This window comes from Salmo salar, chromosome ssa19 (genome assembly GCF_905237065.1).
Source record: "Salmo salar chromosome ssa19, Ssal_v3.1, whole genome shotgun sequence".
Lineage (NCBI taxonomy): Eukaryota > Metazoa > Chordata > Actinopteri > Salmoniformes > Salmonidae > Salmo > Salmo salar.
The window spans coordinates 67,350,500-67,375,714 of record NC_059460.1 but is presented as its reverse complement, the minus strand read 5'-3'; the positions used below and the strand labels follow the sequence as shown (position 1 = coordinate 67,375,714).

The 25,215-nt window shown below is 41.6% G+C and overlaps 1 pseudogene; it reads left to right on the top strand.

The window, feature by feature from the left end:
* Window positions 1–12,452: 12,452 nt before the first annotated feature.
* Window positions 12,453–13,377, top strand: LOC123728971 (uncharacterized; annotated as a pseudogene).
* Window positions 13,378–25,215: the final 11,838 nt, after the last annotated feature.

Genomic DNA, 25,215 nt, shown 5'->3' with positions numbered 1-25,215 from the left:
AAGCACATTTTGCAATATTCTAAGTACATAGCCCAGGCATCACGGGCTAGCTATTTAGACACCCGGCAAGTTTAGCACTCACCATAATCATATTTACTATTATAAAAGTTTGATTACCTTTTGTTGTCTTCGTCAGAATGCACTCCCAGGACTGCTACTTCAATAACAAATGTTGGTTTGGTCCAAAATAATCCATCGTTATATCCAAACAGCGGCGTTTTGTTCGTGCGTTCCAGACACTATCCGAAATGGTAAAGAAGGGTCGCGCGCATGGCGCAATTCGTGACAAAAAGATTCTAAATATTCCATTACCGTACTTCGAAGCATGTCAACCGCTGTTTAAAATCAATTTTTATGCCATTTTTCTCGTAGAAAAGCGATAATATTCCGACCGGGAATCTCCTTTTCGGCAAACAGAGGAAAAAAATCACAAAGACGGGGGCGGTCAGGTCACGCGCCTAAGCCCAGAGTCCCTTGATCGGCCACTTGAGAAAGGCGATAATGTGTTTCAGCCTGGGGCTGGGATGACGACATTCAGGTTTTTCCCGGGCTCTGAGCGCCTATGGACGACGTAGGAAGTGTCACGTTAGAGCAGAGATCCTTAGTAAAAGATAGAGATGGAAAAGAAGTTCAAGAAATGGTCAGACAGGCCACTTCCTGTAAAGGAATCTCTCAGGTTTTGACCTGCCATTTGAGTTCTGTTATACTCACAGACACCATTCAAACAGTTTTAGAAACTTTAGGGTGTTTTCTATCCATATGTAATAAGTATAAGCATATTCCAGTTACTGGGTAGGAGTGGTAACCAGATTAAATCGGGTATGTTTTTTATCCAGCCGTGTCAATACTGCCCCCTAGCCCTAACAGGTTAAAATAGAAGCCTGAAACAACGTTCTAAAGACGGTTGACATCTAGTGGAAGCCTTAGGAAGTGCAATATGACTCCACAGACACTGTATTGGATAGGCAATCACTTGAAAAACTACAAACCTCAGATTTCCCACTTCCTGGTTGGATTTGTCTCAGGTTTTCGCCTGCCAGAAAACCAGCTAAAATTATGCACTAACCTTTGACGATCTTCATCAGATGACACTCCTAGGACATTATGTTAGACAATACATGCATTTTTTTGTTATATCAAGTTCATATTTATATAAAAAAAAAACATTTTACATTGGCGTGTGACGTTCAGAAAATGTATTCACCCCAAAATTGCCGGTGAATGGGCACATCAATTTACAGAAATACTCATCATAAACGTTGACAAAATATATAACAATTAATTAAAGAATTATAGATAAACTACTCCTTTACGCAACTGCTTTGTCAGATTTCGAAATAACTTTACGGAGAAAGCACATTTTTCAATATTCTGAGTACTGAGCCACATCATCAATCCAAGCTATACAGTTAGTGGTCCAGCCACGGCATCCACAAAACTGAAATATGTTTAAAATATTTTCTTACCTTTGCTGATCTTCGGCTGAATGCACTCGGAAGGACTCCCACTTCCACAAGAAATGTTCATTTGTTCGATAAAGTCCATCATTTATGTCGAAATAAATCCGTTTTGTTGGCGCGTCCTGATCACATTCCAAAATGCATGAAGCGCGTCTATCCACCGTCGACGAAAAGTTATAAAGTTCCCTCAGCGTTTGTAGAAGTATGTCAAACCATGTTCACAATCAATCTTTAGGTATTTTTTTTACGTAGAATTGCGATAATATTAAAGCCAGACAATAGCACATTCATTACAGAAGAAAAAGAAAAATGGCTAACCCTTCGTGACCGCGCATGAGGTAATGAAGTGACTCCAGCCAGACCACTTACTGTTCCGGGTATTATTAAATCAAATTGCATTGTAGAAGCCTCAAACAAGGTTCTAATCACTGTTGACATCTAGTGGAAGCCTTAGGAAGTGCAATATGACATCACAGACACTGTCATTTGAATAGAACATAATTTGAAATGACTACAACCCTCAGAGTGCCCACTTCCTGGCTGGATACCTCTCAGGTTTTTGCCTGCCATATGAGTTCTGTTATACTCACAGACAGCATTCAAACAAACTTTAGAGTGTTTTCTATTTAAATCTACTAATAATATGCAAATATTTGACTCTGGGCCCGAGTAGTAGGCTGTTTAATTTGGGTACGTTTTTCATCCAGCAGTGGAAATACTGCCCCCTATACCACAACAGGTTAAACAATGATGTATACCGGTAAAATAGTCTACCTAGCTACATTTTCAGATATGACACATTTCTAATTTTGACAGAAAGTGGTTTAATTTCAAGTGTACTGTTAGCTAGCCAACGCTAGCTAACATTGTGTATGATCGTATTCTTCATCTCTCAGACACATTTGCTTGACTAGTTATAGCCATAGAACCTGGTTGGTTACCCACCTGCAGATTCATGAGTTGTGATTATGGTCCATTGTTTAGCCTGTTAGCTTGGGTGCTTTACTGTCATTGTGAGGTCAGAGCTTTCGGAACAACCCTACTTATTGGTCAGAGCATACGGTGTGCGCTCTGAACGCGAAACGCTCTGAATTTACGAATGGAAAATCTGACAGCACAGTCACTAACCCTCTGAATAACATACTGTAACAGCCTAACCAGCTCTGCTAGGGCTAGTAATGTTCAGTGAGCTGTCCTCGCTCTCTTAGATGTCTGGAAGTAGCTGGCAAGTTGGTACGGATCAACCCTTAAAAGAGATGGGTGGGGCTAAGGCTTAAGAGGGTGTGAACAATGCTGAATGGGTGTAGACAAAGAAGGGCTCTCCAATAGTAGTATCAAAACATTGAAAGACGGTTTTCTCAAAAGTAAGTTTACAACTTGATCAACTTTCAAAGCAGAATTATTTTCCCATTGTTTCCTAAAATGCAGTGTATGATATACCATTTTGTAGCTCTGAGTCTCTACCTTTAGCCAATGTAAAAACAGAAATTCAAATGTTGCAACATAAGACCAAATCCACGTGGTGAGTCACATATGAGTTTAATCACAATATTTGGTGTATTATTTGTTCTGTCTTTTCTGGTGGATTAAACTGAAATTGTAACCAATCATGTCCGGTTGTGATACAGCCAACCTAACTAATACATTTGACGATAGAATTCTCCCCCTACCCTCATTCTAGGCAAGTCTATTGTCCTGCTAATAGCCCTGCTAATACCCATAATGGCGCTGTACAACGTGACCGTGTGTGTGTTTGAAAAAGTATTTTCCAGTAAGCAACAATTTGTTGACCTTCATTAGCCTACTTTGTTCCAATATTTCCGTCATTCAGTGATATTTATTCCCATAGTAAATTGTTATGGATCCATAACTAAATAAACATCTGCATTTTGAAAGAGGGTTTTTATCATCATTTTATTTTAAAAAAGAATAAAGATGCTGATGAAGAAATACAGTAAGTATATGCTTTATCCGACATTTTGTGGTTGCATGAGTTCACCCACACGGACTTTAAACATTTGGATAATATAGCATTTAAAACATTTTGAAGGTAGAAGCCACCTGCATTTGTTAATTAGGCTATTGGCAATTAAGATGGTGCCGGAGAAGGCGGCGGACGTTTTACGTGCCGCCAACCGATTGTGTTTTTTTTTGTTCATTTATTTGCGTTGTTTGTAACTTATTTTCTTACTTATTTTGTACATAATGTTACCGCTACCGTCTCTTATGACCTAAAATAACTTCTGGACATCAGGACTGTGATTACTCACCACGGATTGGCAGAAACCTTTTTTCTTTTAACGAGGCTGACGCGAACGATATACTGCTTTCTCGGGAACAGGCCCACATCCCCGTGATTTGCATGAAGAGGAGGCGGAGAAAAAGAGGCCGGAGGGTGGCTGCCTTCTGAGAATTCGTAGGCAATCGAATAAACCCCCACTTCTTTCCATTCTGCTAGCAAACGTGCAACCTTTGGAAAATAAAATAGATGACTCCACGGAAGATGAAACTACCAATGGGACGTTCAAAACTAATGTCTTATGCTTCACGGAGACGTGGCTGAACAACAACACTATCAACATACAGCTGGCTGGTTATACACTGCACCGGCAGGATGGGGCAGCAGACTATGTATTTCTGTAAATAACAGTTTACAGTTCAATTTTTTCAAATGAAGCAGATGATAAACTACAGGACTGTTTTGCGAGCACAGACTGGACTATGTAATCTCATAAACTTCTGAGATTACTAATGAACACCCAGAGGTTCACTGGTAAGACACATTTGCCTCTGGATCCATCCCAGTTGGTATTCTGTGTCCACTCGTGGTATCTCTCTTCGGTTACACATCCTTGGAATAGCAGAACAGCATAACGGTCCAGACAGCCCTTGCTGTGCATCGTGAGAAGTTGGTCAAGTTGTGTTGTCAGAAGAGGAATGGAAATATCAGGGTGAACTGACTACCTGACGAACCCGCCAGGTACAGTGAGGGAAAAAAGTATTTGATCCACTGCTGATTTTGTACGTTTGCCCACTGACAAAGAAATGATCAGTCTATAATTTTAATGGTAGGTTTATTTGAACAGTGAGAGACAGAATAACAACAAAAAAATCCAGAAAAACACATGTCAAAAATGTTATAAATTGATTTTCATTTTAATGAAGGAAATAAGTACGTTACCTGTATAAAAGACACCTGTCCACAGAAGCAATCAATCAATCAGATTCCAAACTCTCCACCATGGCCAAAACCAAAGAGCTCTCCAAGGATGTCAGGGACAAGATTGTAGACCTACACAAGGCTGGAATGGGCTACAAGACCATCGCCAAGCAGCTTGGTGAGAGGGTGAGAAGGTGACAACAGTTGGTGCGATTATTCGCAAATGGAAGAAACACAAAAGAACTGTCAATCTCCCTCGGCCTGGGGCTCCATGCAAGATCTCACCTCGTGGAGTTGCAATGATCATGAGAACGGTGAGGAATCAGCCCAGAACTACACGGGAGGATCTTGTCAATGATCTCAAGGCAGCTGGGACCATAGTCACCAAGAAAACAATTGGTAACACACTACGCCGTGAAGGACTGAAATCTTGCAGCGCCCGCAAGGTCCCCCTGCTCAAGAAAGCACATATACATGCCCGTCTGAAGTTTGCCAATGAACATCTGAATGATTCAGAGGACAACTGGGTGAAAGTGTTGTGGTCAGATGAGAGCAAAATGGAGCTCTTTGGCATCAACTCAACTCGCCGTGTTTGGAGGAGGAATGCTGCCTATGACCCCAAGAACACCATCCCCACCGTCAAACATGGAGGTGGAAACATTATGCTTTGGGGGTGTTTTTCTGCTAAGGGGACAGAACAACTTCACCGCATCAAAGGAACGATGGACGGGGCCATGTACCGTCAAATCTTGGGTGAGAACCTCCTTACCTCAGCCAGGGCATTGAAAATGGGTCGTTTATGGGTATTCCAGCATGACAATCACCCAAAACACACAGCCAAGGCAACAAAGGAGTGGCTCAAGAAGAAGCACATTAAGGTCCTGGAGTGGCCTAGCCAGTCTCCAGACCTTAATCCCATAGAAAATCTGTGGAGGGAGCTGAAGGTTCGAGTTGCCAAACGTCAGCCTCGAAACCTTAATGACTTGGAGAAGATCTGCAAAGAGGAGTGGGACAAAATCCCTCCTGAGATGTGTGCAAACCTGGTGGCCAACTACAAGACACGTCTGACCTCTGTGATTGCCAACAAGGGTTTTGCCACCAAGTACTAAGTCATGTTTTGCAGAGGGGTCAAATACTTATTTCCCTCATTAAAATGCAGATAATTTTATAACATTTTTGACATGCGTTTTTCTGGATTTTTTTGTTGTTATTCTGTCTCTCACTGTTCAAATAAACCTACCATTAACCTGTTAGGGCTAGGGGGCAGTATTTACACCGCCGGATAAAAAACGTACCCGATTTAATCTGGTTACCACTCCTACCCAGTAACTAGAATATGCATATACTTATTACATATGGATAGAAAACACCCTAAAGTTTCTAAAACTATTTGAATGGTGTCTGTGAGTATAACAGAACTCATTTGGCAGGCAAAAAACTGAGAAGGTTTCATGCAGGAAGTGGCCTGTCTGACAAGGTGTCGTTCTTCTTGTCTCTGTTTATTGAAGAGTGAGGATCTTAGCTGTCCCGTGACACTTCCTACGGCTGCCATAGGGTCTCAGAAGGCGGTAAAAAGCTGAATCGTGGCTTTGCAGGCTCTGGCTGAAAAAAAGTAGCGCGTTTGGGTAGTGGCTGGTTACAGTACTGTGAGACTCAGGCTCGTGCCCGCGTCGACCGAAAGCTTTGTTTACTTTCCTCTGTTTAGCTAAATGGACATTCCCGGTCGGAATATTATCGCTTTTTTACGAGAAAAATGGCATAAAAATGGATTTTAAACAGCGGTTGACATGCTTCGAAGTACGGTAATGGAATATTTAGATTTTTTTGTCACGAATTGCGCCATGCGCACGACCCTGATTTACCATTTCAGATAGTGTCTGGGACGCACGAACAAAACGCCACTATTCGGATATAACGATGGATTATTTTGGACCAAACCAACATTTGTTATTTAAGTAGCAGTCCTGGGAGTGCATTCTGACGAAGACAACAAAAGGTAATCAAACTTTTATAATAGTAAATCTGATATTGGTGAGTGCTAAACTTGCCGGGTGTCTAAATAGCTAGCCCGTGATGCCTGGGCTATGTACTTAGAATATTGCAAAATGTGCTTTCACCAAAAAGCTATTTTAAAATCGGACATATCGAGTGCATAGAGGAGTTCTGTATCTATAATTCTTAAAATAATTGTTATGCTTTTTGTGAACGTTTATCGTGAGTAATTTAGTAAATTGTTAGCGAATTCCCCGGAAGTTTGCGGGGGGTATGCTAGTTCTGAACGTCACATGCTAATGTAAAAAGCTGGTTTTTGATATAAATATTAACTTGATTGAACAAAACATGCATGTATTGTATAACATAATGTCCTAGGGTTGTCATCTGATGAAGATCATCAAAGGTTAGTGCTGCATTTAGCTGTCTTCTGGGTTTTGGTGACATTATATGCTAGCTTGAAAAATGGGTGTCTGATTATTTCTGGCTTGGCACTCTGCTGACATAATCTAATGTTTTGCTTTCGTTGTAAAGCCTTTTTGAAATCGGACAGCGTGGTTAGATTAACGAGAGTCTTGTCTTTAAATAGCTGTAAAATAGCCACGCGCTATTTAGACACCCGGCAAGTTTAGCACTCACCATAATCATATTTACTATTATAAAAGTTTGATTACCTTTTGTTGTCTTCGTCAGAATGCACACCCAGGACTGCTACTTCAATAACAAATGTTGGTTTGGTCCAAAATAATCCATCGTTATATCCGAATAGCGGCGTTTTGTTCGTGCGTTCCAGACACTATCCGAAATAGTAAAGAAGTGTCGCGCGCATGGCGCAATTCGTGACAATAAAATCATTTACTAAGGAGCAGAGATCCTTAGTAAATGATAGAGATGGAAAAGAAGTTCAAGAAATGGTCAGACAGGCCACTTCCTGTAAAGGAATCTCTCAGGTTTTGACCTGCCATTTGAGTTCTGTTATACTCACAGACACCATTCAAACAGTTTTAGAAAATTTAGGGTGTTTTCTATCCATATGTAATAAGTATATGCATATTCTAGTTACTGGGTAGGAGTGGTAACCAGATTAAATCGGGTATGTTTTTTATCCAGCCGTGTCAATACTGCCCCCTAGCCCTAACAGGTTAAAAAAAAGATATCAATTTTATCACGCAGTATTACTACACATTGATAGGCTAGATACATATTTTTTAAAGAATATGCACTGAAACCAAAATATCTTTAGTTTTGGTGATCCTCTCAGCTCCGGCTCATTTTCAAGTCCTCTGGTGGTTACGGTCCTAACCCTGGAGCGGGTAGCACCATAGAAAGAAGCTAGCTAGCTTGATAAAAACAAATGTCCATTTCGTCTGTTCTCTTTGGTCGCAATGTCTTTTTTTTTTAGATAAACAGCTCGTTTTTGAATGGTAACTGTTAAGGATGGAGTTTGGGGCGGGTGAGGAGTACTGGAAAGGTGTGACTTTCAGCTTACAATAGGCCATAAGTATACAGCAGATTGATTGTCCTCACTTTGATGATTATGCTGTAACAACATACTGTAGCACCATGACCAGGATCTCTATTCATTTGAGTGAGCAGATTAGGGCTTTCAGGAGGAACAGAAAATCTAATGGAGACATTTCAAAAATACTAGTAGACTTGGGGATTTTGGTCACGGACAGTGCTCTTCGCAAACAATATCATCAGATGCCTGTGTTACGCCGAAAGCGCAAGCCCAGGAAAATGAACAGGTACAGTAGGCGACAATACTATAAAGAAGGCCTGATAATGCAAAAAATAATGCTTAAAGAAATCGACTGCTGGTATTTACTATGTGCTGCACATTTTTTACATTGTATTCCATTTCCAGTGAGACTATTCAAGCCATTGACTCACTGACGAATGAAGATAAGCGATCGGCAAAGGCCATCTAATCTGCTGGCATCACGGCACATCAACATCGCTCTAATCACAGTCAGAACACAGTTTAAGAAACTTGCGTGGATTTATGAAAGGCTCGCTAAGACATGATACAAACACACACGTTTGGGGTCACTTAGAAATGTCCTTGTTTTTGAAAGAAAAGGAAACTTTTTTGTCCATTAAAATAACATCAAATTCATCAGAAATACAGTGTAGACATGGTTAATATTGTAAATGACTATTGTAGCTGGAAACTGACAATTCTTTTAATGGAATATCTACATAGGCGTACAGAGGCCCATTATCAGCAATCATCACTCCTGTGTTCCAATTGCACGTTGTGTTAGCTAATCCAAGTTTATCATTTTAAAAGGCTAACTGAACGTTAGAAAATCCTTTTGCAATTCAAATCAAAGTTTATTTGTCACGTGCGCCGAATACAACAGGTGTAGTAGACCTTACAGTAAAATGCTTACTTACAGGCTCGAACCAACAGTGCAACAAATGTATTAGGTGAACAATAGGTAAGTAAAGAAATAAAAACAGTAAAAAGACAGTGAAAAATAACAGTAGCGAGGCTATATACAGTAGCAAGGCTACATACAGGCACCGGTTAGTCGGGCCAATTGAGGTAGTATGTACATGAATGTATAGTTAAATTGACTATACATATATGATAAACAGAGAGTAGCAGCAGCGTAAAAGAGGGATTGGGGGGGGGGCACACAATGCAAATAGTCCGGGTAGCCATTTGATTACCTGTTCAGGAGTCTTATGGCTTGGGGGTAAAAACTGTTGAGAAGCCTTTTTGTCCTAGACTTGGAAGTCCGGTACTGCTTGCCATGCGGAAGTAGAGTGAACAATTATGTTAGCACAGCTAAAAACCTTTTATTGCTTCTTTAAATCAGTACAACTGGCCTTTAGACTGGTTGAAAATCTGAAGCATCAGCATTCGTGGAAAATGGCCAGAAACAAAGACCTTTCTTCTGAAACTCATCAGTCTATTCTTGTTATGAGAAATGAAGGCTATTCCATGCGAGAAATTGGCAAGAAACTGAAAATCTCGTACAACGCTGTGTACTACTCCCTTCACAGAACAGCGCAAACTGGCTCTAACCAGAATAGAAAGAGGAGTGGGAGGCCCCGGTGCACAACTAAGCAAGAGGACAAGTACATTAGAGTGTCTAGAAACAGTCGCCTCACAAGTCTTCAACTGGCAGCTTCATTGAATAGTACCCGCAAAACACCAGTCTCAACGTCAACAGTGAAGAGGTGACTCCGGGATGCTGGCCTTCTAGGCAGAGCTGCAAAGAAAAAGCCATAACTCAGACTGGCCAATAAAAAGAAAAGATTAAGATGGGCAAAAGAACACAGACACTGGACAGAGGAAGATTGGGGAAAAAAGTGTTACGGACAGACAAATCTAAGTTTGAGGTGTTCGGATCACAAAGAAGAACATTCGTGAGACGCAGAAAAAAAGAAAAGATTCTGGAGGAGTGCTTGATGCCATCTGTCAAGCATGGTGGAGGCAATGTGATGGTCTGGGGGTGCTTTGGTGGTGGTAAAGTGGGAGATTTTTACAGTGTACAAGGGATCTTGAAGAAGGAAGGCTATCACTCCATTTTGCAATGCCATGCCATGCCCTGTGGACTGCGCTTAATTGGAGCCAATTTCCTCCTACAACAGGACAATGACCCAAAGCACAACTCCAAACTATGCAATAACTATTTAGGGAAGAAGCAGTCAGCTGGTATTCTGTCTATAATGGAGTGACCAGCAGTCACCGGATCTCAACTCTGTTGAGCCGTTGTGGGAGCAATTGACCGTATGGTACATAAGAAGTGCCCATCAAGCCAATTCAACTTGTGGGAGGTGCTTCAGGAAGCATGGGGTGAAATCTCTTCACGTTACCTCAACAAATTGACAACTAGAATGCCAAAGGCTGTAATTGCAGCAAATGGAGGATTCTTTGACGAAAGCAAAGTCTGAAGGACACAATTATTATTTCAATTAAAAATCATTATTTATAACCTTGTCAATGTCTTGACTATATTTCCTATTCATTTTGCAACTCATTTCATGTATGTTTTCATGGAAAACAAGAACATTTCTAAGTGAGCCCAAACTTTTGAACGGTATTGTGTATATATACAGTTGAAGTCGGAAGTTTACATACACTTAGGTTGGAGTCATTAAAACTCATTTTCAACCACTCCACAAATGTCTTGTTAACAAACTATAGTTTTGGCAAGTCGGTAAGGACATCTACTTTGTGCATAACAAGTCATTTTTATAACAATTGTTTAGACAGATTATTTCACTTATAATTCACTGTATCACAATTCCAGTGGGTCAGAAGTTTACATTCACTAAGTTGACTGTGCCTTTAAACAGCTTGGAAAATTCCAGAAAACTATGTCATGGCTTTAGAAGCTTCTGAAAGGATAATGGACATCATTTGATTCAATTGGAGGTGTACCTGTGGTTGTTTTTCAAGGCCTACCTTCAAACACAGTGCCTCGTTGCTTGACATCATGGGAAAATCAAAAGAAATCAGCCAAGACCTCAGAAAAAAATGTGTAGACCTACACAAGTCTGGTTCATCCTTGGGAGCAATTTCCAAACGCCTGAAGGTACCACGTTCATCTGTTCAAACAATAGTACGCACGTATAAACACCATGGGACCACACAGCCGTCATACCGCTCAGGAAGGAGATGCATTCTGTCTCCTAGAGATGAACGTACTTTGGTGCGAAAGTGCAAATCAATCCCAGAACAACAGCAAAGGATCTTGTGAAGATGCTGGAGGAAACAGGTACAAATGTATCTATATCCACAGTAAAACGAGTCCTATATCGACATAACTTGAAAGGCCGCTCAGCAAGAAAGCCACTGCTCCAAAACCTCCATAAAAAAAGCCAGACAACGGTTTGCAACTGCACATGGGAACAAATATTGTAATTTTTGGAGAAATGTCCTCTGGTTTGATGAAACAAAAATAGAACTGTTTGGCCCTAATGACCATCGTGATGTTTGGAGGAAGAAAGGGGAGGCTTTTGCAAGCCGAAGAACACCATCCCAACCGTGAACATGGGGGTGGCAACATCATGTTGTGGGGGTGCTTTGCTGCAGGAGGGACTGGTGCACATCACAAAATAGATGGCATTATGAAGAAAGGAAAATTATGTGGATATATTGAAGCAACATCTCAAGACATCAGTCAGGAAGTTAATGCGTGGTCGCAAATGGGTCTTCCAAATGGACAATGACCCCAAGCATACTTCCAAAGTTGTGGAAAAATTGCTTAAGGACAATAAGTCAAGGTATTGGAGTGGCCATCACAAAGCCCTGACCTCAATCCTATAGAACATTTGTGGGCAGAACTGAAAAAGCGTGTGCGAGCAAGGAGGCCTACAAACCTGACTCAGTTACACAGGCTCTGTCAGGAGGAATGGGACAAAATTCACCCAATTTATTGTGGGAAGCTTGTGGAAGGCCACCTGAAACATTTGACCCAAGTTAAGCAATTTAAAGGCAATGCTACCAAATACTAATTGAGTGTATGTAAACTTCTGACCCATTGGGAATGTGATGAAATAAATTAAAGCAGAAATAAATCTTTCTCTATACTATTATTCTGACATTTCACATTCTTAAAATAAAGTGGTGATCTTAACTGATCTAAACAGGGAATTTGTACTTGGATTAAATGTCAGGAATTGTGAAAAACTGAGTATTTGGCTAAGGTGTATGTAAACTTCAACTGTGTGTGTGTGTGTGTGTGTGTGTGTGTGTGTGTGTGTGTGTGTGTGTGTGTGTGTGTATATATATATATATATATATATATATATATATATAAAATCCCGAACATTAATCTTGTGTGTTCGCTTGTCTTGTCCTGTACTGTAGTTTTGACCCGATGATTCGTCTGACAAACAAAGAACTTCGTATCCTGCAGGGCCAGGAATGGATCAAAGCTGGCGAGACATTCAATGATGTCATCTTCACAGATGAATCAACCGTGGCCCTTGAGCAATTTGCTCAAAATTGCTACTGACAAAAAGGAAGATCAAGGAAGCCGAGTCCCAAGCATCCGCTCAAACTCCATGTGTGGAGGGTAATTTCTCGCCAGGGACCAGGACCATATTTGATTTTTGATGCTAAGTTTGGCTATTTACAAAGCAAAAGGTACATAAAATATTGTAGCCTACACCTCACAGACTGCTATGTGTTCAACAATAATTCACTGTTGCCTCTGTTTTCAGGTATCATGGCTCGAGATTTGAGGAAGAAATCATCAAGAGATATGCTGGACCCTATGTCAGCGAGGGGTTTCTGTGACCACATCGTTTCGTTCAAGGTAGGATTATAGCAATATTTTGTTATGTTTAGGCCTATTTACATGTATATTTCTAGTATTGCACCTAATGTTGGCTGTTAGGCTAAATGTATTTTTTTCCTTCTCCAAATGTAGACAATGACCCAAAACACACTGCCACACGGGTTTGCATTGCAAATGAGGGCATAAACTGGGTCAAGATGCCAGCAAAGTAAGTAGACATTTATGTAGTAAAATAAAGGTTAAATAAATATAAAGACCTACAGTAGGCCTCGAGTATATCTAAAAATGTTTTTTTCATCTCTACATGTAGGTCTCCTGATTTAAACGAGATCGAACTTGTTTGGCATCAACTGAAAATATTAATCTGTAACTCTGCCAAGCCGACAAGCAAAGATTTTGGCTAGAGAAATTGACGATACAACAATGCAACAAATACATTGATCATCTCAGCAAGGTTTTACCCATGGTCGTGGAGCTGGTTGGAAGTGCAACTAAAATGTAGTTTAAATGAACATCTGCATTTTGAAATACTTTTTTCTCGTTATTTTATTAATGAAATCATAAAGATGAAGAAATACAAAATTCCTTCAGCTGTCCATCACTACTGTAAATAAAAACAGCATCTTGTTTACATTCTTTATTGTAACCACTTTACAAATAATTTGTATCTACCTTTCCAATTACTTTTAGAGTTTGGGCTTCACAAATGTGCGCTTTTCATGTAATTTTTCATTAAATCCAGTTTGGATTTAAGTATAACTTTTGACTGACGGCTTTAGTGAGAGGTCCAACGCTTTAATATTTAATCATTTCTGCCCTCCAAATTCATGTCTATGGGACACTTTTCACGACATTATTAGTTACATTGTTTTAGTTTGAACGTGCAGACAGGCACTAAAAACAGCGGGAATGTTTCCCTAGGCAGCACCATTATTAGTACAATGCCCCTTAAAGTGTTGCTCTGTGCTACCCAGTGGCGCAGGGTTGAAAAACCCTAATGATGAAAAACACTAGATCAAGAACTGAATAATTAACATAGGCCTACTTAATTTTTAACAGCCTAGCATAACTTTCTGTGAAAGACGGTATTGTTCTCGCTTAGTTGATTAAATGCTGTAGCTAACTACCTTCATCGTAATGATGCCTTAGCTAAGGAGCTAACTATAAAATAGTGGTTGTGTGCTTGACTAACATACAATTTTGGGAAAGTATTTGGCAAATAGGGTAGAAAAAAATGTAGAACAAACTTTTCTTACACATCAGTGGTATCAAAGTGGAAGTGGAGAGCTGCCATCCAGCTCGAGGGAGGAAAATACGTCAACGGGGGGGGGGGGGGGGAGCTATTATTTTTCTGCGTATTTTAGGGTTGTTTTTTTGTACCAGCGTAAAATTGCATGCATGGTACACAAAATGTGTGTAGATTGGTAGGCCTGTGAATGAATACTGACGTCCATGGGCGGGGCTAAATGTGTAGCCCCGTCCACATTGAAGCATGCACATGTTCTACGGCTCTGCAGTGAGGTGAACTTGGTTCTTGTACTCATGCCCATCCCTAGTACAGGGAAGCCTACCAAATATAAATGTGACATTTATTAGACAGCTTTTCAAAAGAAAATATTCTCTTACCATCGCCCTGTTCCATTGGTATCTCCCCTTTGAACAGAAACTTGCACATCTTCTTCAGGATCTTCTTGTGGGTTTTGGATGGCTGAAAGTTCAACGAATGACACCTTCACAGAGAGAACAAATCATGTATTAGTGAGTTAGTGGACACCTAAGGTGTGGATGGTAAGTTGGTGGTTGGAGATATCCCTCCAGTGGTGTGGGGGCTGTGTTTTGGCAAAGTGGGTGGGTTTATATCCTACCTGTTTGGCCCTGTCCGGGGGGTTCATCGGATGGGGCCACAGTGTCTCCTGACCCCTCCTGTCTCAGCCTCCAGTATTTATGCTGCAGTAGGTTATGTGTCGGGGGGCTAGGGTCAGTCTGTCACATCTGGAGTATTTCTCTTGTCTTATCCGGTGTCCTGTGTGAATTTAAATATGATCTCTCTAATTCTCTCTTTCTCTCTCTCTCGGAGGACCTGAGCCCTAGGACCATGCCTCAGGACTACCTGGCATGATGACTCCTTGCTGTCCCCAGTCCACCTGTCCGTGCTGCTGCTCCAGTTCCAACTGTTCTGCCTGCGGCTATGGAACCCTAACCTGTTCACCGGACGTGCTACCTGTCCCAGACCTGCTGTTTTCAACTCTCTAGAGACAGCAGGAGCGGTAGAGATACTTTCAAAGATCGGCTATGAAAAAGCCAACTGACACTTACTCTTGTGTTGCTGACTTGTTGCACCCTCGACAACTACTATGATTATTATTATTTGACCATGCTGGTCATCTATGAACATTTGAACATCTTGGCCATGTGCTGTTATAATCTCCACCCGGCACAGCCAGAAGAGGACTGGCCACCCCTCATAGCCTGGTTCCTCTCTAGGTTTCTTCCTAGGTTTTGGCCTTTCTAGGGAGTTTTTCCTAGCCACCGTGCTTCTACACCTGCATTGCTCGCTGTTTGGGGTTTTAGGCTGGGTTTCTGTACAGCACTTTGAGATATCAGCTGATGTAAGAAGGGCTATATAAATACATTTGATTTGATTTTATTGCTTATAACGGAGTAAAGCAGGGGTGTTAAATTCATTCCACGGAGGGCCGAGTTAAAAAAAAGAAATTCAATTAAGAACTAGACAACCAGATGAAGGGAGTTCCTTACTAATTAGTGACCTTAAATTCATCAATCTAGTACAAGGGAGGAGCGAAAACCCACAGACACTCGGCCCTCCATGGAACGAGTTTGACACGTGGAGTAAAGGGTCATCTGGGTCAAGTTCATTAGGCATCAAATGAAAGAAATCGATAGTTACCGGAGTGTAACTCCAGTTCTGAGTGGAGCGGAGCCCCATAGGGGAGCTCTGCTCCTAGTGGTTTACCCCGCTGCCTAGGCAGCGAATAGCCTGAGAGAAAATTATGCACACACCTGCAGCCAATAGGAGTATATAAGGGTACGCTTCCCCTCAATCAGCCTCCCGAAAAATTATCTTCAGCGAGACTAGGGGTCGGCAGGGCCTTAAGCCCTATGGGGCTCCGCTCCACTCATAGAACTGGAGTTACACTCTGGTAACTATCGTTCTACATCGTGGAGCTCCGCCCCATAGGGGAGCTCTGCTCCTAGTGGTCTAAGGCGGAGCGAAACGCTCCCAAAATGTACTCCCTGCCAAGCCAAACACTTTCCACTTAAGAAAAGGTCAGCTCAGCAATGGCTGCAACCAATTCCCACAGTACTGTAACTTACTGTGAACCACACTAAGTTACAATGTGCTGTGTCTTTGATCTAATCCGCTCACTCAGTCTAAAGGCAAAGCCAATGACTAGTGAGCAGATCATAGAATATGAGTCATACTAACTGTACCACAGATAGATGAACTCAACTCTATTGATATTCAGATTGGTCTAATAGTACTGTAATATCAATTACAAAAATATATCCCTAATCCCTCTGCCCAACACAGTCATAGACTGGTGGGCAAGATATAACACATGACTCAACTGTGCCATTCAGCCAGGAGTCATGTCCTGCAGTCCTTCTAATAAAGGAAAAAACGGACCTGATGGAAACCCTGTCCATTAATCCTGTGTTTTCCCGCCTTAATTCTAGCCTTCACGTCAGCAAAGCTGAGTACAGGCTGAACCAGTTTAGAAGACATGCTCACTGCTTTCTCAGTGTAACCCACCACACTCAATCCATAGGCAGAGCCAATGATTCGTGGGCAGACAATAGAATTTAGGCCAACTATTCTGCCTCAGCAGATGGATGATGCCTCAATATTCCCTCAACTTTAGTGACCGGTCTAATAGTCAAGTAACACTAGGTTACAGTACTATTTCCCAGCACAATGACAGTGTCAAACAAAGGCTGTTACACGTGTCTCTCTCTCTTCTGTCAAAAAAGAGCGGACCTAATGGGAACACAGCCCATTAGTCCTGCAACCTTTCTTAACTCAAGTTCTGCCCTCAACTACGCTGAGTACAGAACGAGCTAGAGAGTTAGACGACATGTCCAATAGGTAGAATCGGATAAAAGGAGACGGTGACGACCACGATGCCGCTGCACAAATATCCTCTACCCCAATTCCTCTGAAAAGTGCCGTAGACGCCGCTACTCCACGAGTGGAGTGGGCTCTTACGCCATGAGGCATTGGTCGCCCTGCCGTCTCATAAGCCGTCTCAATGCCTTCGCAAAGCCAATGAGACAGCCGCTGTTTTGAAAGTGGTCTACCCAGTGCATTAGCACCGTGACACACAAACAACTGAGGTGATGACCTAATCATCGCCGGGCGCTGCACGTAGCACGCTAAGGCGCGCACCGGGCACAGGCGATGAAGTCTCTCCTCTCTTCGCTCCTCATGAGGAGGGGGGAGAAAGCCCATAGCTTAACAGTCTGTGACCTGTATGAGCTCTTAATAACCTTCGGCTTAAACGCCAGGTTAGGACGTAATACCGCTCTGCTCAAGTCACCATTTATGGCAAGGCAGTCGGGTCTCGTCGAAAGAGCACAAAAATCATTGACACGCTTGGCTGTAGTCAAGGCAAGCAACAGTGGTTGATGCTAATTTATGAAACCTTCTTAGGCCTCACTCCCCCCTATCTGAGATATCTACTGCAGCCCTCATCCTCCACATACAACCCCCATTCTACCAGTCACATTCTGTTAAAGGTCCCCAAAGCTCACACATCCCTGGGTCGCTCGTCTTTTCAGTTCGCTGCAGCTAGCGACTGGAATGAGCTGCAACAAACACTCAAACTGGTTAGTTTTATCTCAATCCCTTCATTCAAAGACTCAATCATGGACAGTCTTACTGACAGTTGTGGCTGCTTTGCATGATGTATTGTTGTCTCCACCTTCTTGCCCTTTGTGCTGTTGTCTGTGTCCAATAATGTTTGTACCATGTTTTGTGCTGCTACCATGTTCTGTTGCTACCATGTTGTTGTTATGTTTCTACCATGCTGTGTTGTCATGTGTTGCTGCCTTGCTATGTTCTCGTCTTAGGTCTCTATGTAGTGTTGTGTTGACTCTCTTGTCGTGATGTAAGATTTGTTCTATATTTGTGTTGTATTTATTTTTTATTTTTAATCTCAGGCCCTCGTCCCCACAGGAGGCCTTTTGGTAGGCCGTCATTGTAAATAAGAATATATTCTTAACTGACTTGCCTATTTAAATACAAGGTTAAATAAAATAACTATATAGCTATGTGTCATCATCTAAAATAACCCTAATTTATAAGACAGTTCTTATTTGATTAATGGTGGTCGGACCCATCTATGTGAAGCTAGCCACAATAAGGATAAGCTACAATAGTGGACTTGGCGATCAGCCTTCAAAATAAAAGTATGGCATTCTCCTATTTGTGTTAATTTGCATCACTGTCAATGACACTTATTTTGTAGGCTAACCGCAAATTCCACTATTGTGCCTAATCCTTATTGTGGCTAGCTCCAAAACACATAAACCGGTCCGGTCGAGCGTCACTAGCCAGATTAAGCTAGCTGGCTGCAAATAATGTTAGCTTTGGGCAACAGGGTTAAGTAGCTGGCTAGCTATTTATTTTCATGAACTGAAGTTCAATTTCAATAGGCGAACAACAAGTGGCAACCTAACTAATACTTACTCACAAGGATTCCTAAATCATTGCTAAGAATAATGAAAATGACTGCAGTTCCTACATTGTTTTCAGGCTGATTGTATTGGTGCTAGCTAGGTAGCAAACTAAAGCTAGCTACCTCAGAAGTTGCGGTCAAACAAATTATGCTTTATTACCAACGCGGTATTGTAAGCACATCGTTTGTGGCCGGTGTTTGCTTGTTTGCAGACTTTTTTGTACAGCTTTGACAGTGCTACTGTATCTTTTTTGACACGCAAAGACCCAAACGGCATTCCATAGTATGTATGTCGTGAAGCTAATAGCAGTAACGCTATTACTGTGTAACTCTGGTAGGACAACATCTGAAAAATAGCGCACTTGGTAGTGTTTACCGGTGCTCGACCAGTCAGCGAAAGCCAACATCACCCACGACAGAGAACGGTTGATTGTCAAGGGCAATTAATTCCATTATCTTGGATTTAATGGATTTCACCTTTGAGTTGTCTCGCTGAAAATGTCTTACTCTTTCAAATGACTGCTCAATCCACACAGCAGACATTGTGTGGGCTAGGTTAGGAATGCTGTGTTGCACGTGTAGCACAAAATTTTACGGGGCGTCATTATGTCATGTACCTACATTATATAGGTATGCACGGTAGCTTTGATGTCGGCATTAAACTAGACATCGGGCCGATACCGATGTTGCCATTTTTAGCTAGTCGCTCTGGCTAAGAGCGTCTGCTAAATGACGTAAATGTAAATGTAGCTAATATCGTCCGATTCTGATATGTTCACCGATATATCATGCATCCCTCATTCAGACCGACTTTTTCCACTTTGTTACGTTACACTCTGATTCTAAAAATTGATTAAATTGACAAAGAAAAAATACAATCTACATAATACCCCTTAACGACCAAGCAAAAAACAGGATTAGACATTGCAAATTCATGAAAAAAAAGAAACTGAGCATTCTGGAGCACGTTTTCATCAAGGATCTCTGCTCTCTTCATCTTTCCCTCGATCCTGACGAGTCTCCCAGTCCCTGCCACTGAAAAACATCCCCACAGCATGCCGCCACTACCATGCTTCACCATAGGGATGGTGCCAGGTTTCCTCCAGATGTGACGCTTGGGATTCAGGCCAAAGAGTTCAATCTAGGTTTCATCAGACCAGAGAATCTTATTTCTCATTGTCAGAGTTTTAAGCTGCCATTTGGAAGTGTGTGCCTTCCATCTGGCCACTCTACCATAAAGGCCTGATTGATGGAGTGCTGCAGATATGGTTGTCCTTCTGGAAGGTTCTCCCATCTCCACAGAGGAGCACTGTCAGAGTGACCATTGGGTTCTTGGTCCTCCCTGACAAAGGCCCTTCTCCCGTGATTGCTCAGTTTGGCAAGGCAGCCAGCTCTAGGAAGAGTCTTGGTGGTTCCAAACTTCTTCCATTTAAGAATGATTGAGGCCACTATGTTTTTGGGGACCTTCAATGCTGCAGACATTTTTGGTACCCTTCCCCAGATCTGTGTCTCGATGCAATCCTGTCTCGGAGCTCTACGGACAATTCCTTTGACCTAATGGCTTGTTTTTTTTCTGACATGCACTGCCAACTGTGGGGCCTTATATAGACAGGTGTGTGCCTTTCCAAATCATGTCCAATCAATTTAATTTACCACAGCTGGACTCCAAATCATATTGTAGAAACACACAGGATGATCAATGGAAAAAAGGATGCACCTGAGCTCAATTTCACATCTCATAGCAAAGGGTCTGAATACTTACGTAAATAAGGTGTTATTTTTAATACATTTGCAAAAATGTCTAAAACCTGTTTTTGCTTTGTCATTATGGGGTGCTGTGTGTAGATTGACATTTTTATTTAATCCATTTTAGAAAAAGGGAAGGGGTCTAATACTTTCCAATTGCACTGTATAACAGATTCAATAAATTAAGTAAAGTATGATGGGGAGAAAGGGTGAGTTGAAAGAGGGGAAGCGAATGATGCATAATTATGTAATCACCAATTGTGAATGAAGAACAGGGCAGGCCATTCTACACTGAACAAAAATATAAAAATGCAACAATTGCAAAGATTTTACTGAGTTACAGTTCATATAAGGAAATCAGTCAATTGAAAGGAATTTATTAGTCTCTAATAAATCAGTCAACTGAAAGGAATTTATTAGTCTGTAATAAATGTATTAGTCTCTAAATGACTGGGAATACAGAGATGCAACCATTGGTCACAGATATCTTTAAAGGGTAGGGGCATGGATCAGAAAACCAGCCAGTATCTGGTGTGACCACCATTTGCCTCATGCAGCGTAACACATCTCCTTCGCATAGAGTTGATCAGGCCATTGACTGTGGCCTGTGGAATGTTGTCCCACTCCTCTTCAATGCTTATGGTTGAGAAATTACACTTTCAATTCTCTGGCAAGAGCTCTGGTGGACATTTCTGCCGTCAACATGCCAATTGCATGCTCCCTCAACTTAAGACATCTGTGGCATTGTGCTGTGTGACAAAATTGTACATTTTTAGAGTGGCCTTTTATTGTACCCAGCACAAGGTGCACCTGTGTAATAAACATGCTGTTAAATCAGTTTCTTCATATGCCACACCTATCAGGTGGATGGATTATTTTGGCAAAGCAGAAATGCAAACAATTATGTGCAAAACATTTTAGAGAAATTTGCTTTGTGTGTGTATGGAAAATGTCTTGGATCTTTTATTTCAACTTATGAGACATGGGACCAACACTTTACATGTTGCCTTTATATTTTTGTTCAGTGTACCTATAGCCTACAGTAAAAAACGAATGAAATTGCTAGTGTTATACAAAAAATACAAAATAAATTAGTATTCTAATGGCCTTCTTAAACACAACCATTTTTAAAATCATTTTAGAATGTTGCCATTAGAATGACTGCCCAGTGGTTCTAGTGCTAAATTATATAACCATTTATCTTTTCCACTGATGAAGACATGGATGTCTCATGGTATGGTATGCAAAATGGGTCAACTTTGACCACCTTTATCCCTTGTAGGGCTGACCCCATTTAGTCGACTGGTAGATTGTTTGGGCAATAGGCTGTTGGTCGCCCGAGATTTCTTTAGTTGATATATATATATATATACACACATGGTGTACAAGACACCTGTCTGATTTGCGCATGTCTGAGTGGACTGATCCATTGTGTAGGCTGTTGGGATGCCACAGTCAATCGGTCTAAGACATGTGCTATTGAAATAGTATATGGTTATATTATGTAAGAACAACAATGGTGCAATACAAATTATATTTTATAACAGTATGCGCTTTCTCCTGCATCGGATAGTGGTCGCTGTCAGAGGTTCAGAAACAGTGCGCTGTTGAATTGGATCCTTTTCCTAGACCTTGTTGCAATATGAATAATAAACAGCATATTGGTGTTGAGAACAATGTGGCGGAGGTAGCAGCAGAATTAGGAGACGAGAAAACAGCTCAGCTTAAATTGTCTAAGAAAAGTGAGGAAACCAACTTAAAATTAGGTCTCTAATCAATAGCCTAACTGTTATGTGCCAGGTTTTATAAATCATCCATATATCTATCTACAGAAATAAGACAGATCCTGCTTCTGTTTGAGTGTTTGGTTGATAGCCTACTGATTCCGTGAGCATCAAGCCTCACGCAACAATTTCACAAAAATCGGCTGTTTTAAATATCTTTGCAATGCTGTAAAGGTTTCGTTAGACCAGCCTTACTGGTATTATTTAGAATGTGTTTAGCATTGTTTACACTGTTCCAAATTGTCAAAAAAATTATATTTATAGGGCCTCCCGAGTGCTTTCATCTGTGAAGAGCACAGGGCGCCAGTGGCGAATTTGCCAATCTTGGTGTTCTCTGGCAAATGCCAAACGTCCTGCACGGTGTTGGGCTGTAAGCACAACCCCCACCTGTGGACATCGGGCCCTCATACCACCCTCATGGAGTCTGTTTCTGACCGTTTGAGCAGACACATGCACATTTGTGGCCTGCTGGAGGTCATTTTGCAGGGCTCTGGCAGTGCTCCTCCTGCTCCTCCTTGCACAAAGGCGGAGGTAGCGGTCCTGCTGCTGGGTTGTTGCCCTCCTACGGCCTCCTCCACGTCTCCTGATGTACTGGCCTGTCTCCTGGTAGCGCCTCCATGCTCTGGACACTACGCTGACAGACACAGCAAACCTTCCTGCCACAGCTCGCATTGATGTGCCATCCTGGATGACCTGCACTACCTGAGCCACTTGTGTGGGTTGTAGACTCCGTCTCATGCTACCAATAGAGTGAAAGCACCGCCAGCATTCAAAAGTGAGCAAAACATCAGCCAGGAAGCATTGGAACTGAGAAGTGGTCTGTGGTCACCACCTGCAGAACCAATCCTTTATTGGGGGTGTCTTGCTAATTGCCTATAATTTCCACCTGTTGTCTATTCCATTTGCACAACAGCATGTTAAATGTATTGTCAATCAGTGTTGCTTCCTAAGTGGACAGTTTGATTTCACAGAAGTGTGATTGACTTGGAGTTACATTGTGTTGTTTAAGTGTTCCCTTTATTTTTTTGAGAAGTGTATTTAAGTACATAACTATAGAGAACATCGAAAAAATAGATATATTTTTTACATTTATACACTCCCAGGAAGGTCATACATGGATAATTAGCTTCCCTACAGGAAAAACACTAACCTTCCCACATCTAGATAGCCGGGCAGGGTGAGGCCAGAAACAGCAGGGGTTCAAACTATAAAACCCAGTTCGTACATTTGAATATAAAAATGGATAACAAATCAGAGCAAGATTACTGAATGTAAATACATTATTTACCTTTACTGGTGAATGTCTCAAACCAGTTGCCGTGATGTGTTTTGCAGTTTTATTGCTTCTTTAATCAGAACAGTTTTCAGGTGTGCTAACATAATTGCAAAAGGGTTTTCTACTTATCAATTCACCTCGTAAAATGATAAACTTGGATTAGTTCACACAATGTGCCGTTGGAACACAGGAGTAATGGTTGCTGATAATGGGACTCTGTACGCCTATGTAGATATTCCATAAAAATAAAAAGCAGTTTCCAGCTACAATAGACATTTACAACATTAACAATGTCTACACTAATTCTGATCAATTTGATGTTATTTTAATGGACAGAAAAATGTGTTTTTCTTTTAAAACAGGACATTTCTAAGGGACCCCAAACTTTTGAACGGTAGTGTATACCAGGAGCTGTGCCAGGCCCGCCACGTCTGTTGACTCATCTAGCTGGTTTGAGAATTGAGTACGCCTACGAGGCTGAGCTGGCCAGCATTTATCTCTCTCAGGGAGTCCATCTATATACCTTCCCTGCTTTTAACTTACTATTTATAAATCAGCCATTGCTTTAAAACCAACCTAGCTCCGTAAAGGTTCCATCATAAGACTTCAAACTCACTATTAAAGTGAAACTCCAGTCTAGCCTAGTTTAAATCTGGTGTTTCTAAGGTCAGTTCTCTGAACAGGAAATAAGGCCTAAACTGGCTAGCTCTTCTCTGAATTATACCTCAGAGGATATAGATTGCGCAAGTTTCTGACCGTCATCATGTCGCTCTAAGCCAGACAGAGGGTGTTAGATGTTCAGGGTTGGCTTAGTGCCATTGTCACCCATGACAGTATGTAGCAGTTGGCAGTGTCAATTAGCCTGGTCCTCAGATGACCAGACCAACCTTTCGGTTCTGGTGACATGCATTGAAACGTGCATCTTTCTTGTGGCTTTTTTTGCGGAATAACTGAGTTCTAAGACTTATTTGCAAATAATGATCAACATAACATTAATGTGTAGGACATTTACTGTATTACAGAGAAGAATAGCAGGTCTATTTTGCTCCAGAGAAGTAGCTCATTGTTCCCTCGTTAGTGCAGACGCTAGCCTAGCTTCTAACTAACGTAAGCTAGATTTCAAGCTAGCCAGGTTTCCTTAGCAGCTTGAGGAGTAAGAGTAGCCTACATTACTTCCATGACCAAAGCTGGTGGGAGTACCGTTAAGGGCAGTGGTGTCTCGCTATCACAGTTGAAGGTTCTTTTAAAATATCAAAAAGAGTTCTACAAGCAGTTGTTACAAGAAAATACACTACATGACCAAAAGTACGTAGACACACGCTTGGCAAACATCTCATTCCAAAATCATGGGCATTAATATGGAGTTGGTCCCCCCTTTGCTACCATAACAGCCTTCACTCTTCTGGGATGGCTTTCCACTAGATGTTGGAACATTGCTGCGGGGACTTGCTTCCATTCAGACACAATAGCATTAGGGAGGTTGGGCACTGATATCAGGCGATTAGACCTGGCTCGCAGTCGGCGTTCCAATTCATCCCAATGGTGTTCAATGGGGTTGAGGTCAGGGCTCTGTGCAGACCAGTCAAGTTCTTCCAAACCGATCTCGACAAACTATTTCTGTATGGACCTCGCTTTGTGACCGGGGGCATTGTCATGCTGAAACAGAAAAGGGCCTTACCCAAACTGTTGCCACAAAGTTGGAAGCACAGTATTGTCTAGAATGTCATTCTATGCTGTAGCGTTAAGATTTCCCTTCACTGGAACTAAGGGGCCTAGCCTGAACCATGAAAAACAGCCCAGACCATTATTCCTCCTCCACCAAACTTTACAGTTGG